The sequence below is a fragment of the Castanea sativa genome, chromosome 11 (genome assembly GCF_040712315.1).
Source record: "Castanea sativa cultivar Marrone di Chiusa Pesio chromosome 11, ASM4071231v1".
In the NCBI taxonomy this organism is placed as follows: domain Eukaryota; kingdom Viridiplantae; phylum Streptophyta; class Magnoliopsida; order Fagales; family Fagaceae; genus Castanea; species Castanea sativa.
Window position 1 is genome coordinate 58,840,952 of NC_134023.1, and position 16,429 is coordinate 58,857,380.

The 16,429-nt window shown below is 31.8% G+C and overlaps 1 pseudogene; it reads right to left on the bottom strand.

The window, feature by feature from the left end:
* Window positions 1-5,308: 5,308 nt before the first annotated feature.
* LOC142616812 (uncharacterized) lies at window positions 5,309-14,693 on the bottom strand (annotated as a pseudogene).
* Window positions 14,694-16,429: the final 1,736 nt, after the last annotated feature.

The window sequence follows — 16,429 nt, forward strand, 5'->3', positions numbered from 1 at the left end:
AAAAATATGTGCATTAAATCACTTGAGTTATTAAATTATTTAAACTAGTTACATAATTACTAAACTAGTCATATAACTAAAACTACACGTTGATGATCATATGAACCATCACATAGTGATTTGGAGGAAATTTTCTCTAAATTGGTTTGGAGAAAAATCTATTAATGACTTAATGCGTAAATTAAGCTTTCATTTATGTTTTACTAGTAAGAAAATTCATGATGCATGAATGCCCATTTGTAGGATTAACAAATCCCAACTAATTTAGAATTTGTGGAATTAGTAACCATTTAATTAGAGTTTACTAAACTAGTATGTAACCCATGCAAACGCATAAACACATTTAAAATTAAGCACACTTTTTTATTATAAGAATATAAATAATTAGTCAAATTATTTATAATAAAAAAAAGTAAACGTAATTAGTCACATGTTAAAATTCTTATTTAAATTTAATAGTACGTATGATTATTTTTTTATTATAATTTTTAATAAGATAGAACTTGTGGTGATTTTTATTGAGTATATATGATTGCTTTTTTTAGAAAATTTGTTTATAGTTCATTAATATTGGATTCCTAGTATTTTGCACTCATTAACTCACTTGGCACAAAGATTAAAAAACTTTAGAGGACACATGACACAAACTTAAGTGGATAATTATGATGTGGTTCCTATATAAATTTAAATATATGGTGCAAAATTGGATTCTAATTTCAAATTCTAATATATATATATATATATATATATATATATTATTAACATGCAAAATCCTCTAACAAATCGGTTACTTTTGTAACATTCAAATGGTTGTGTCAATAATTAAGTAAAACTAGTCATAATCCCACGCAATGCGTGGGAATATATAAAATTATGTATAGGAGTGTAATATATAAAAAGTAACAACTATTTTAAGTTTTTTTTTTTTTTTTATAAAAGATTTCTCCAAATATTGTTTTTTAATCTTTTTATCTCTACAAAGTACAAATATATCATACTATTATATCTTGTATGTTTGATTAATATTTTTTTAAGGTGAACTATAATTTTCTAATTTTTGTCGTAGTGTGTTATATTTGATATACAACTAAATTTTAAAAGTTTCAAATTTCTCATATCTTAAGGAATAATGAGATTATCATAATACTAAAAATTCATCACAAAATTATAATATTATCTTAACCAAAATTAAAATGAAACAAAATGAATAAAAGATAAACTTTATAATAACTTATTACTCAAAAAATTGGTAGGCATATTCAAATTCATAGTCATGTAAATTATGTTTTGACATAAACTCAAATTTCTATTTCCAAAAAAAACTAAGTATTAACCCAAATCAAAATTCAACCAAAACTATAAAAGGGAGAGAGAAGACTTTGAAATGAGAAATGTAAAAAAAAAAAAAAACACACACACACACACACAATACCTGGACACATTTTTTTTTTTTTAAAAAAAAATCAACCTTAATCAGAATATATTATAAGAAAGAACAAAATTCCACGAGAGAGAGAGAGTTCTCACAGTTTTTTTGTGAGGAAAATTTATATGAATTGAATGGGAGAAATGATATCACATTTATATGAAATAAAATGGGGGAGAAAAAGAGTCAACATATAAGAAAGAGAAAGTGATATATGAAGTGTAACAATAAAGTAGAAAGTAGTGGAAAGACAAAGAGGTAAAGATGGAGGGGAAATGTTGAAGTGTAAATGTGTAATAGTAAATGTGGACTAATAGGGAGAAGAAAAGTTTTTTTCTTTTTAGAATAAGTTTAGAAAGAGAAAATAAGAGATAAAATAAGTAGCAGATGCGGCCACTGATGTGATTCAATAGAAGCATAACAATAATAAATACTATACTTCAACTTTTATTTATATGTGTATATATATATATATATATATATATATATATATATATATATATATATATATATATTGTTTACCCCTTTGATCCTTGTTGACCACTGTAATCTTGTGACTACTACTACTACTGTAAGTGTTTTGATGTACATTCAATAAACACTTTTGTTTTCAATACTTTGAACTACTTTGATATACAACTGCTTGGCTGATTCAACCGCCTTACTTTCAATTATCATTTACTTTGATTTACTTTGAATTATTCTATATATCTGTTGTGCTTCCGCCTTCTGCGCTATCGTCCTTCCCAGATCCGAATAGTAAGGCCCATAAAGCTAGGAGAGCGTGAGGGCGTGAGAGGAATAGGGTTGATGAACGGTATGTGTTATGAAATGCAACGGTTGTGAGAAAAATATGATAATTGAGTGTTATAACTAAGATAGATATTGATAGGATGTGGAGATTCGACTCCTCTATTAGCTCTAGGACTGGTTGTCCTCCTGATATTGTGAATGAAGAAGACCTCATTGTTGGAGAAAGTGAATATCCAGATTTTAGAAAATGGAATATTCCTAAGATCTCTACTAAATCTGTTTATGATCTAAATTGGTCTGAAAAAAGTATTTTCTCTGAATATAGAGCTAGAACTGTTGAACAAACCTTTTCTATTTCCAAAACTCATGAAAAATGTTGTTTATTTTCCAAGAAAAATATTAATGAGTTTTTGTCCAAGAAAAATCTTAAATATTTACACATTGGTTTGGTTCAAGTTGCGGTTAAACCTCTAACAAGAAAAGGAATTGATGCTTCTGTGTTTATATGTTTACGTGATGCTAGATTTAAGAAATTAATGATAGCATTCTCGGCATGATTACTGCTTCTTTGTATGATGGTCCTGTTTACTTTGATTGTTATCTTGATCTTGCTTTTGCTTTGGATGATCCCAATATTATCAAAGTTTTAACCTTGAATATATTGACTTCTGGTTATGATATGGATGATCGTAGTAGACCCTTTACTCTTATTTACCGAATTTTTTTATAGATTGCTTGATTCCCAGCTAACTCCTTGGTCTAGAGGACGTGATTCTGCTGGAAAAACTATGTTGATTCAATGTTCCACCCCTGATGCAAAAATCCAAGTACTGAAAATGATTCAATGGCAAGATATTACTCTTCCCAGAGAATGGACTTTAGAACAAGTTGCACCACCTGTTAAACCTATTTTTGATGAATTTGATCTTACTAAAATTGCTCAATATACTGATGGAACTAATAAAATATTTTTTGATGATATCAAATGTTTTCTTACTAACAAACCTTTAAGAATCAATGAAGGAAGAAAGTCCTTTGCTGGATCTGAAAGTTTTGTTAAAAGAAATTCTAATGTTAATGAATTTTTGAAAAAGAATTTTGAATCACCTGATTTAAAGCTAAAAGGAGTTGCTAGCAACAATTCCCAGGTTAGCAATACTTATTATTCAACTAAACCTGAATTTCTATCCAAAGATGATCAAGAAGAAGAAGAAGATGCAAAATCTGATGCTCCTTCTGGATCTGATTTTCCACCTATTGAAACTCCTCCTCCTTTCAAACATCTGCGTGTGATAAATTTGATAGATATAGATTTTGAAACCCCTGCTTTTCAAATTGATATGGTTGCTTTAAGTAATGAATTCTTTTCTAAAGCAAATCGTGACAAAAGAAAGTATTACTAAAGTACTTTTACTCAATTTGAAAAAGATAAAATTAAAAGGAAATTGAGAGAAAAAATGAATTTGTTAAAACAACATATTTTGTTTTTTGATTACCTTGAGAATTATTATGTTTCAAGAAATGAGGTTCATACCAATTACTTGAACGTAATAAAAAAAATCTGCTTTTGTTAAACATGATAAAACTATTGTTAAATCCAGTCATCCACCCCTTGAAACTGTTTTGATTACTTGCAAAAATGATAAAGAAAGCACTGAGGTGAAAGCCTCCCCTTTCAAAATTGCTGATGATAAAACTCTTGTTTTTGCTATTATTGAACAAAACAATTTTGCTAATGAATCTTTACATATTATTGGTCAGTAGCTTGACCGTATTGAAGAAAAAATTGTTGAAAAAACTTCTGTTACAAAACCTGAAAAACCTTTGATTGATTTACGCAGTCAAAGAAAAACTATTGACTTTAAAACTTCTCAGAGTAAGACCTTTGATTTGGTTAACTCTCAAGGATCAACTATTGAAAAGATTGAAAAGATGCTTGCTGATTTAAAAGTTAAAACTGAGCAAACTTCTATTTCTAGAAGTGCTGCTTGTGCTATTTCAAGAAATGAGAAAGAAATCGTTTCTAATGACGACACAAATTCCGACTCATTATCTTTTGCTTATTTAAAAAATGCTTTTGATGATGGTTTAAGTTTACCTGAAATTAAAAGATTTGTTGGAAAACCTAATCCCACGTCTTTTACAAAAAATTGGTATTCTAAATCTACTCCTCCTGATTTGCAGTTTGAAGAAAGATCTTCTCAAACTCAATTTTCTGTTTCTGCTGATAAACTTTATGAATGGAATATTGATGGTTTGTCTGAACAAGAAATTATTAACAAAATGACTCACATGTCTATGGTTGGTATTGCATACATAAATAACCATGAAAATTTTGATCATCCTGATATTGTTGATTTGCTTGCATCTGGTTTTACTGGTTCTCTTCGAGGTTGGTGGAATTCACATCTCACAGAAGAATCCAGAGAATCTATTAAACATGTTGTTAAAAGAGATACTGATGGTATGCCCATTTTTGATGAAAATATTAATCGTGGTGTTCCTGATGGTGTTAATACTTTGGTTTACACCATTCTTAAACATTTTGTTGGTACTCCTTCTAATATTTCGTCTCGAATTTCTGATTATTTGAATAATTTGAGATGTCCTACTATGCCTGATTACAGATAGTACCAAGATGTATTTACTTCCAAAGTCATGCTCAGAAAAGACTCTACGAAACCTTATTGGAAAGAGAGGTTTATTGATGGTCTACCTCCTATCTTTGCTCATAAGGTAAAAAATGAATTAATTGGTAAAAATGATTCTATTGATTTTGATAATTTAACTTATGGTGATATTTTCAGCACTATTAAAAAATTTGGAATTAATATGTGCAATGATGAAAAATAGTTAAAATAACAGTTAAAAGATAAAAAGAAAACTAAATATGAAATGGATAATTTCTGTGAACAATATGATTTACCTCCTATTGCCCCTTCTAAAAAAAAGGAAAAAGTAAACATGATTAGGTTTACTAAAGTTATTCCCATAAAAAGCATAAAAGATACAGAACCCACTTTGTTAAACCAAATGATTTTTATGCTAAAAACAAATCTGCTTTTCAAAAACATGTTAAATAGAGATTAGGTAAAGGTAAATGCTTTAACTGTGACAAATTTGGCCATTTCAGTAAAGACTGTAACCAACAGCCTGGTAAATTAAAAAATAAGTTAAACATGTTAAACATTAATAATAATGATCAAAATGAATTATTTCAAAATTTTGAATCTGCTGCTTCAACTGATTCCTTTGAAGAGGATTTTTCCTCCTCATTTGATTCTGATTATCACTCCCGTAGTGATGTTTCTAAATCTCCTAATATTAAACTTGGCTGTAGAGATTCCTATTGTAATGTAATTAAATCTGTTAAAATGTTAACAAAAAGTAAAGAGAATGATGACTTACTATTAACTATGATAAGTAAAATTGAAGACCCTAATTTACAGAAAGATTATCTTGACAAGGTTTCAAAAAACTTAACAAAAGAAGATAAGGTTAGACCTAATTCTAAGATAAGTTTTGAAGAAACTCTAAAAAGATTTAATAGAAATATATCAAAAGAAGTAACTGTTAATGATCTTCAACATGAAATAAAAACTGTTAAACAAGAAATAATTCAATTAAAAAATGATGTTAAGACTATTAAACATGATACTGATTATCTCAAACAAGAATTGTTAATTCTTAAGATTGATAAAAATATGGATAAATCTGATGATGATGAGCAAAGAGACAGAGATGATTCTGATCAACAAGCTTCTCCTTCTAGTAATGTTTCTAATCGTACCTTGATTAATTTGATTGATAATCGATTGTCTCTTGTTAAACATATGCTACCTAAATGGTACACTAAAGTCAAAATTGTTGTTGCTCATGATTATGTTTTTGATGTTGTTGCTATGATTAATTCTGGTGCTGATGTTAACTGCATTCAAGAAGGACTGATTCCTTCTAAATATTTTGAAAAATCTACTAAAAGATTAGTTTCCGCTAATGGAACTAAAATGAAAATCAAGTATGAATTGAACAGTGCTCATGTTTGCCATGATAATGTTTGCTTTAGAATTCCTTCTGTGCTTGTTGAAAACATGTCTGATAAAGCGATTCTTGGTTTGCCTTTTATTAACTCTTTGTATCCTTTTTTTACTGAAGATGATGGAATTACTACTGATCCTTTTGGACAAAAAGTAAAATTCAAATTTTGTTCAAAGCATGAAACTCGTATTGATATTGTTTACAAACATCTTAACTCCTTAGATTGGATCAAGAATGTCTGGAACAACTCTTCTTCCTACCCCAATACTTCCAATAATAATCATTGTCATCCTAAAGTTTATTGTCCTGTACAACTAAAATATATTACTATTATACTATGGCTTTTGAAACATATTTTTTAAAAGAATTTTATAACTAATATTTATTCCCATTTTTCAAAAAAACATTCTATCATTCTACTATTGACTATGGCTAGCTGGCTTACCATCCTCTCCCTTACTTGGCAAGAGAAAGTAAGATTTAATACTACCACTACTAAGTGAAATATTATGACTTCTTCGACAGAGAAGAAGAACAAGAGAAAAGCACCTGCACAGGACTTTCCTCAAGATGAAAGGTTCCCAGCAGGACATCCTTTTGTAATGCATGAAGGCGCATCTTCTGGAGTAAAATCCAGTAATGCAACATCCCTTCAGGAATTTGTCCCCGCAGAGGTGACATATTCCAGTGGTGATATAATATTGACCCTACAGGAAGTATTGAATAGAGAATTGCAATTCCATAATGGAGTCTATAGTGAATTACCAAATTCCATTAAATTTATTCTTGACAACCTTCAAGCTTCCCATTCTTCAAATCACCATAAACTATTTGACAAAACCATGAGAGCACTTGAAATTTACCTTGTTAACCTTACTACCCAAGTTGTTGACCCCACCAATGAAAATGGTGCCTTTGCTGGCCAACTTTTTAATTGCCTTGAAAACCCTCAAAACCATTATGAGGAATCAAATCTGATTAGTCAACTCTTTGGCAAAGAAGAAATCCATTCAATGGATAGAAAGACTATAATTGATACTGATTTTGCTAGATTGAGTCTAAAAAACCAATTTTTGCTTAAAAATGTTGTTGCCAACTTGCCTCCAGAAGTACAATCTTATATTTTTGAAAGCAAGGTTATGAGATCTTTGGTTAAAACATTTCAAAACTCTTGTTTCAATTGCTCCTACCATTGTTGAACCTGATGGCCCCAATAAAGGCTACATGAAAAAGAAATGGGCGAAATACTTTGGGAGTAGTCTCAGAGTACATGAAAAAACCCATCCTTTCCCTGGCCTTTTGATTAATTATGAAGATGGTTCTGATAATGGTCCCTTCTGGCTTTCTCAAATGTTTGAATTTGGTTTTGTCAGACTCATCAAATTAACGAGTCATGATCAAATTAACCAATTTCCTGGTATTATCCAAAAGGCTGTTGCAAATGTTGCAACAACCCCTTATGTTTCCATCCGATGTTGGAGTACTTTACCCAAATGGGAAAAGAATAATTGAATGAAGGTTCAACCTTCCAAGTATCTTGTTCTCATTAATGGATATACTCACCAAGGTCAATGGTATGAAGGAAATGCTTATGTTTCACATAAACATCCCTATGCTCTTGCTGAATGTTGAAAAAGTTAATTTAATAATCGAATTCTTGATGTCTCTGAAGAATTATGGAAAGACTACCATTTCTTTGGTTGTACAAACATAATTTCTATTTTTGTTAACAAATCTTATGCTTCTGTGGTCTGACACTTACAATGGGCAGAACATGATGACCCAAGAATATTTCTCACAAGAGATCCTGTTTATGAGCCATTAATGTATTGTGGTTTCTGCAACAAATATTCAACCTACCATGAACATGAATGCAATGATGATCCACCATGGGATCCTTGTCCCGAATGGGAACCTGATGAAGGATACTCTACTTAATTCACTTCTGAAAGGCTACTGATGTTACAATATTCACTTAAGAGAAAGTATTTACACTGCCTTCCATAATGACAATATTGCTTGCTTTTAGCACTACCGGCCAAACTACTTTCGGTCTCAAAAGCTGATCAGATTTCTTCTGATTATTGCGCTCTTGTTGCCCCTCACGAGTGCTGATATGAATAGTAAAAAAGTCACTATTCAATTTTCACTGTTCACTGCTTTATTCACTTATTTAAGGGGGGGTTGTCCCTTATTGTTAAACTCAAAATCTTTTCTAAGATTTCCCTTAGAATTTTCTCTAGGACTTCCTTAGATCAAGATATCTCACTGATTCACAAAGCTTGTAACTAGAACCAGGACTAGCTTTCAAACCTTGTATTGTTTACCCCTTTGATCCTTGTTGACCATTGTAATCTTGTGACTACTACTACTATTGTAAGTGTTTTGATGTACATTCAATAAACACTTTTGTTTTCAATACTTTGAACTACTTTGATAAACAACTGCTTGACTGGTTCAACCGTCTTACTTTCAATTATCATTTACTTTGATTTACTTTGAATTATTCTTTGATATACAGCTGCTTGGCTGGTTCAACCGCCTTACTTTCAATTATCATTTACTTTGATTTACTTTGAATTATTCTATATATTTGTTGTGCGCCTTCTGCGCTGTTGTTATATATATAGACTAGCAATAATTTAACCCTATGTCATGAATAGAGACATTTATAGAGTAAAAAGATGTAAACCAATTTATTGTGATGCCAACAACTTCTATGGCAGAAATCAACAAATTAAAAATAGAGTTCATTTCACTTTGGAAAACACTTTTTGATTTTGAATAAGCTATTTAAAGAATATATATATATATATATATATATATATATATATATATATATATATATATATAAAATCAAGTGTTTGGGTATGATAGTTTATAGAACTAAAGAAGAGTAAAGTATTTACATCAAATGTGCTAAAAAATTTAGCTTTTGGTATCTAAAAAAATCTATTTATCAATTTTAATACCTCATTTTACAATACATCTAATATCAAATACTCTATTCCTTTACCACTTTATTTAAATATATATATATATATATATATATATATATATATAAATTACCACTCAAATCTCTCTCATTAACTTTCATTTTTAATTTTTTTTTTTTTTGTGTTTACCACTAGTTGCAGTAAACTGCTAAAGATGATAGTTTACTATAGCTAGGTGTTAAAAATTATAAGTTCAACATATTTGATGTAGTGGATTTTTTTAGCATTTTGAGGGCTGAAATAACAATTTAGCACATTTAATGGACTTATTCGGATACTAATCGTAGCATAACTAGCTTATCAAATTTCGAGTGGCATACCAATTTTATGCTTTGCTAGAATAAAAAAATAATCCTAAGAGGATGTGTTTTCTAATCGAAACCAATTTATAACATCTACCAAGGTAAGCATAATTTACCCATGGCTTGAAGGCTTGAAGTCTTTGTATATTAGTTCCAAGAAGTTTTCATCGAATTGAATTAAGCTCAATAACAACACCACTCATGTTCATCCTTTCTCTTGAAAATTCCATAGAACAAGCAACTCCAATTTCAAGTATCAAAATCAAGCATTCTTGACTTTTTGGACTTCCATTTTGGCTTTCATTGTGAGTAAGGTCATTCATCTTTTTCTCCCCCACTTCTCCTTTTTGAAGAAGGATAGGATCTACAATGTCAATTATTCTTTCCGGCAAAGTTGCTTTGACAAAGTCATGAAGGTTAAAGCTATTTTGGAAAATATTATCAGTAAGCCTTTTCCCGTAAACATCTCTAGCAATAATATACCATAACTATATATGTCACCATATATAGACACCTTAATTCCCACACCATATTTTGCAATCACACATAACATATATGGAATGTGACCATAATTTTGTATCATAAAAAGAAGGAAAAAGATATATAACCTAACAGTTATTAAATGAGGTTTTTGAGTTGCATGTAATCAGCCAAGTAATAAGAGATTTGATAAATAACATATCATATCTTCTAGCAACAATACATCCTTGTTAAACTTGTCCTTTAAGGTTTTAAAACACAATTAAAGCCAGCTAGAAAAGCAAAAAATAAAAATAAAAATAAAAATAAAAAGGATAATGAAATTTACCTAGAGGAGTATAACCAACTGTTCCTCTTACTACAATGGAGCTTGAATGGTTAATAGAAGAATCTTCGGTAGCATCAAAAAGCAATTTTGCCAAGCCAAAATCACTTACATGTCCAATCATTTCATCATCAAGAAGAATATTGCTAGGCTTGAGATCACAGTGAACAATTTTTGTGTGGCAATTCTGATGAAGATAATCCAATGCATTAGCAATATCAATGGCAATATTTAATCTCTGATGAAAACTCAAACTCCTTGGTTCCTCAAGCGTCTCATTTGATCTTGATGTTGGATGCAACCATTCATCTAGATTGCCATTTCTCATGAACTCGTATACCAAAGCATTAAAATCATGACCTTGATAATCAATACCAAAACATGATGTAAGCACCTTTACTAGATTTCGATGTCTAGTGTTTGGTAGAGCCTCACACTCAACTATGAAACTTTCGGAAGCTCCATGATAGTAAGGGTTGAGCACCTTGATAGCAACTGTATTCACTTGTCCACCATGATCAAGACTTCCTTTATACACGAACCCAAAGTTACCCACACCAATTAAATTGGTAGAAGAAAATCCATTGGTTGCATTTAGGAGACTTTGGTAAGATAGCTTTAAAAGAAATTTTTTTGAGAAGTCTCTTAAGGTATTTTCTTTTCTTTTCTTTCTTAAAGAGTAAAGAAATAGAAGTGACAAAACTAAAGTTACTCCAAGAAACCTAGTAAATATAGAGATTATTAACTTCAAGGTAACGGTCAACTTAGGTTTTTTGTGTTTGCAATTAGGAAGCTAAAACTTAGGTATGCCCCCACAAAGCTTACTGTTTCCCTCAACTGAAGTTGCACTTATATTCTTGAAAACTCCGTCTGTTGGTACTTCACCCCCAAAATGGTTGTAAGATAGATTCAAAAATTTCAGGTAGACAAAGGCTTCCAAAAATTTTGGAATTTGTCCAGAAAAATCATTTTCAAAAAGATCTAGATATTGAAGACCTCTTAGTGATTCCAAAGATGGAGGAATGTTCCCTTGGAAGACATTTCTTCCCATGAATAGATATTCCAACTTTATGTAGCTTCCAAGACTTTTTGGAATTTTTCTAGACAACATGTTTTCAGAGATATCCAATTCTTCTAGATTTATAAAAGGGGTAATTACACATAACCCACCTATGGTTTGGGCAAAAATCACTTTGCCTACCCGTGGTTTGAAAAGTGTCACTTAACCCACCTGTGGTATGTTTCGTTTATTTTCCGTAACCCATCTCTGTTAAAATTAGGGGTAAATAGGTATTTTTTCTCAAATTCTATGTCTCTCTCCAAAAAAAAAAAGACACTAAAACAAGAGAAAATAAGATCAAAAGGGAGAGTTTTGTGAAAATTTATCTCACTCTTTCTTTCCTCTTCTTAGTCAAACTCCCTCTCAATTCTCAAAACTCTTCACCAGAGTGGGACATGGGCGTTTGGCAAATCGTGGTGTTGAGATCGGCGTGCGTGGGGTGGTGGAAAAGGGAGGTTTTTGTGAAAATTTATCTCACTCCTTCGTTCCTCTTCTCAATCAAACTCCCTCTCAATTCTCGAAACTCTTCACCAGAGTGGCTTTGTCGGTGTGGGATATGGGCGTCTGGCAAATTGTGGTGTTGAGATCGGCGTGTGTGGGGTGGTGGAGATGTGGCAGATCGGTGTCTCATGGTGGCGTTGGTTGTTGGGTTTGGTACAGTGGTGGGTTGTGGCTTGGGTATGCGATCTATGTCGTGGTGGTTGCTAGGTTTGGTGTCTCGTGGTGGCGGAGATGTGGCAAATCAGTGTCTCGTGGTGGTGTTGGTTGCTAGGTTTGGTTCAGTGGTGGGTTGTGGTTTGGCTATGCGATCTGTGTCGTGGTGGTTGCTAGGCTTGGTGTCTCGTGGTGGCGGAGATGTGGTAGATTGGTGTCTCGTGGTGGCGTTGGTTGTTGGGTTTGGAACAGTGGTGAGTTGTGGTTTAGGTATGTGATCTGTATCGTGGTGGTTCATGTATGTTTGCTTTAAGTTTCAGTGATTGCTGAGATTTTTTTTTTTCTGGAATTTTATTTGAGTTTTGGTTGTTGGGATTTTTTTTGCAAGAGAAAGAATTTAAATAAAAACAAAAATAGTTCTGCACAAGATCCAACCCATCCGCAGTAAAGTTGAAAAGAAAATGAAAAGCTAAAAGAAAGAAATGGAAGTGAAAAAGAAGAAAACATAACTCAAAATCCAGATCCAACCCAACGTCATGCTCCTCCTCAAAACCCAGACCCAATCCAACACCGTGCTCCTTCTCAAAACCCATACCTAACCAACACAGCCAACTCGTGCTCCTCCACAGTCATCACCCAAGCCACCATGACCCAAACCTGCCAACGATCTGAACTGGAGTATGAGAGATGAGAGAGACATGGACAGAACAAAGAGAGGGAGAGGGGCAAAAAGAGTGTGAGGAATAAATTAATGTATAGAGAAGAAAATAAGTTAATGGATTAAGTAAAATTTTCCTTTTGTGTTATTTTACTTTGAGTGTGTTACAAAAATATAGTTTGTGATTTATTGGAGTTCTTGATACAAGTTTTTAAATTCTTACAAAAAGCATCTTTTGGTCTTATTTTTTATTGTTTTAGTGTCTTTTTTTTTTTGGAGGAGAGACATAAAATTTGAGCACAAATACTTATTTACCCTTGATTTTAACATATGTAGGTTACGGAAAACAAACAGGCCATACCACAGGTGGGTTATTTGTAATTATCCCTTTATAAAATATCCCACTTCCATTGGAAGGACTCCAATAAATTGGTTGGCAGACAAATTTAGAAAAACTGGTGATAATGAGAGACCAATGACTTGTGGAGCTATTGAACCATTGAGATCATTATTAGCAAGATCCAAAGAAAACAAATTTCAGCGCTTGCTTAGACTTAGAGGGATATTGCCTTGAAGATTATTCTTGTATAAATATAAGCGTGTCAAGCTAGTTAAATTCCCAAGAGATATAGGAATGTTCCCAGAAAAATTATTTTGAGATAAGCTCAAATATTGTAATTTTTTAAGTTTTCCAATTTCAGAGGGGATATTTTCAGATAATTTGTTTTTCCATATATCAAGTCTTTTCAAGTTGATCAAATTTCCTATTTCAGTAGGGATCTCTCTAGATATTTTATTATTAAATAATCTGATAAGAGTAGTTGATATATTGCCAATGCACTTGGGCAACTCTCCCCCAAAGTTATTGGCAATTATAGCCAATAGAAAGAAATAGGTGGAATTTGTCAAAGAACAAAGAAAATTCAGGTCATTTGTCCCTCCGTTTCCAAAATTGTTAAAGGTAATGACAAAAAATGACATTCTATTTAGTTTCTCCAAAGAAGGAATTTTTCCACTTAGTTTATTTGCATTCAAATCAAGAAAACCTAGATTTGAGGCATTCGATATTGACACAGGGATAGATCCAATGAATTGGTTTTGGAAAATGGAAAAGAAATAGATATTTGGTAGAGTGATACCTATGTTTGACGGAAGATGCCCTTGGATTTGGTTGCTGCCCATATTAAATTCTATTATTGAGGACAAATTGAAGATGGAGGGAGAAATTGTACCAGACAACCTATTTGTTTGCACATTAAAATAAAAAAGCTTGGTTAATTTGCTAAAAGAGTCCGGGATAGTTACACCCAAGTTATTAGAAGTCAAAGAAAACTCTTCTAGAAATGATAGATTTCCAGAAGAAGGTGGGATACTTCCTATTAGATTATTGCAGTAATAGCAAAAAACCAGAGCTTTGACAAGGTGCCAAGCATTGCAGGGATTTCTCCAGTCAAAAAGTTGTAACCGACATTAAGGCCTTTGAGGTTGATGCAACCAGATAAATTGCTTGGAATTTTGCCGCTAACTGTGTTGTCATGCAATCCTAAGTATTGCAATTTGCGTAGTCGGCCAATTTCTGGAGGGATTTCGAAAAGAAAGCTATTGTTTTGCAATGTGAGATTCCTTAAAAAGCTTAAATTACCAACATACGGTGATATGGAGGCTACCAGTTTTAAAGATGGCAAGTTTATCGTGGTGACCCTTTGATGTCGACAATCACAAATAACCCCTCGCCAATGGCAGAAGTGGATGCTATTATTCCAAGATGCCATGACCCCGAAAGGATAATGAGTGATCTTGTCTTTGAACTGAAGCAACGCCAACTGGTCCGTCTGATTATTACCGCCAACCACAGACGTGACTGAGAAGCCACAGAACAAGAGAAGGATAAAGGCAAGCATGCAAGAAGAAGAAGATGGTGGAGCTGAACTCTTGTGGGAAAGCCCCATATTCAATATGGTATGTAGAAACAAAACAGAGAGGGTTTGATTTCGTTGCTTAGTGCTCATAGGAAAAGCACATTTATACCAAACTTGGTGAAGATTGAAGCAGAACCAACTTTCTGCATGTAGTTCGGACCCAACCCAAAAGACAAGAAGGTGAGGACTTTGGGAAATTGTAATCAACGAATGTAACCGTCATTGGACCCGTTAATGAAAAATCTTCTTGATTGCATATGAAAAAATATTTAAATAATGTTGGTTGAAAATACTTGGTTAAAACATGGCCACTGTGCTGCCAGTAGATGTAGATTGCACCACATTTTCTTCCATTTGACACTAATCTTCATGGACTCATACTGACTCCACCAATTTCAAATGCACCGGCACCATTTTATTATTGATGGAAGCCATTGCAAGTAAAGTTTATCAAATCAGAACAGGTTAAGTTTTCTGTGACCAAAGACTAGAAGTTACAATTGGTTGGCTTGCAGTTGTCAATGACGAGTGCGGAATTTTGACATCGGAAATTATTATTATTTTTATTGTTTTGTGACTATTATTTTGTCCATCCCTAAAAGAAATTTTTACTGCATTTTAGTTGCATGGACTTGCAATCTTTGCCATATTTTGCAAGCCTCCAATTTCACTGAAACATGAATACTCAATTTTTTTACACTTTGTACCCTAAACTATGATCTTTATTAATTATACTGTACCTCGACATCAAGTTTACCATTAACTTGAATGGAAAAATATGACACAACGTGAAAAGACCTAGTTGCCCCTATTCTCAATGCTTTAATAATAAAAGATAAATTATACTTTATCACCTTAAATTATATTCATGATTACACTTTACACCATAAAATTTAAATTTCTATCTAAGTTAACAACAAACTTAATGTCAGGGTACAAAATGTAAAAAATGGTTATAGTTTAGGGTAAAAAAGTGCATCAAAAAGTTTAGAGTGCAAATTGTAATATAGGGTATAATTTAGAGTAGTAAAATGTAATTAATTTCTTTAAAAAAATTTCATGATTATGGCTTTAATTAGTAATTACCTATAATATGATCAAGACATACATGCATGCATTGTAGTGAGCATATGGGGGGAGAGCAAAATGGGTAAATTTTCAAATTTACAAAGTTGTTTTGTTTGTCAATGCAGTAATTAGCCCCCCCGTTCAAAACCCACCCAACTTGTCCCATTGTCATCCTCAAAGAAAGATAGAAAATATAATTTTTTTTAATTAGGAAAATATGATTATTAGTTCCTTTCAAAAGTGCAGAAAATGATAAAGAAGCTAATTATTAATCTAGTAATTTATAACTTTCATGTCAATTTTGTGTATAAATAATATAATATAAGGTAATTACAAAATTATATATATATATATATATATAGAAATGTTATAATTTGATAATTTTATGAGTCTATATTAACCAAAATACATATCATAATTCACATGTTTGTACTTGAGTTTACCTAGTTATGAAAATTATTTCATTTGAATCATAAGTGTAATTTTAATTTTTTAAATAAAGTCACAGAATGACATATTCATGTATAAACCAACCTTTAACAAATAAACACAATATAATGAGTATATTATTTCTTTTACGGATTTTTATTATACCAAAATATCGCTTAATATTTACATGGAATACCATGTGTTTCTGTTTAGAATTACTGGTTGTTCATTTATGATACAAGTCCTACTCTTTTGATTTTTGATCAAAGAAATCCCAACCTCAGCTCAGCCCATAATGGTTATGGAACATAGAGAGTGATT